Below are 1,251 nucleotides of genomic sequence, written 5' to 3'. Positions count from 1 at the left end.
CTCCTTTCCTTTCCTTCTCCCTTTCATTTGCCTTTCCCACTACGAAAGCTTCCTTGAATTCATTCCTTTCATCCAATTTTAAGCCCTCCATCTGCCTCTTCCCACTTCGCTCCCTTACCCCCTTCCCTCCAACTCCCATCCCCTTGATTCTCTGAGCCAACTCTCCCTTCCCCTTCCATTTCCGTTTGCCCATTCCCTTTTCCTCTCTAAGTCCCCTCTGTTTCCTATCTCTCTCTTATCTTTAAGGCCTCTCCCTCCTTTCTTCTTCCTTTTTCTTTCCTCTCCCTCTCTCCCTCTCCTTCCTTTCTTCCCCCCTTCCTTTCCCCTTCCGCCCTAGAATAGTCATGCAAATGATACATACAGAAAATGGCAGTTTAATCACGTCATTACAGTGTACTTGCTTCTAATACAACAACAACAACAACAACAACAACAACAATAATGATAATAATGATAGCAAAAAGACAACAACAATTACAACAGTCTCCTCATAGATTCGTATTAAGACATAAACAGGTAAAGGAAGAGGTTCTCAGAGAAAAAAAAGGAAGATGAAAGAGGGAGGTGAGGCGGCTGAGAAAACGAAGGAGGCGGAGGTCTTTAAGGATAAAGAGGAGGAGAGTGGTAGTGGTAGGACTTGAAGTGGGAGGGGAGGGATAAACTTAAGGAAGATTTAAGAGTGAAAAAAGAGGTGGCAGAGGAGTTAGGAAAAGGTAGAGGGAGAAGGGAAGGAAAAGAGAGAGGGGTTTCACTAGTAATAATAATAATAATAATAATAATGATTATAATGATAATAATAATAATAAAAACAACAATAATAATAATAATAATAATAATGATAATGATAATAATAATAATAATAATAATAATAATAATGATAATAATAATAATAATAATGATAATAATAATAATAATAATAATAATAATAGTAATAATAATAATAAAAATAATAATGGTAATGACAATGATGATAATCATTATAATAATAATAATAATATCAATAATATCAATAATAATGCTGAATATCATCACTACTATTATTATTATTATTATTATTATTATTATTATTATTATTATTATTATTATTACTATTATCATTACTATTACCACTGACATTACTATGATCATTCTTCTTCTTCTTACTATTATTATTACATTATTATTAGTAGTAGTATCATTATTAAAATTACAAAAATATCTATGATCATTATCGTAACCAATGATAATAAAAATGAGAGAAAAATATGATAA

This window comes from Penaeus chinensis, chromosome 19 (assembly GCF_019202785.1).
Source record: "Penaeus chinensis breed Huanghai No. 1 chromosome 19, ASM1920278v2, whole genome shotgun sequence".
Taxonomy (NCBI): domain Eukaryota; kingdom Metazoa; phylum Arthropoda; class Malacostraca; order Decapoda; family Penaeidae; genus Penaeus; species Penaeus chinensis.
This window is presented reverse-complemented; position numbering follows the sequence as displayed.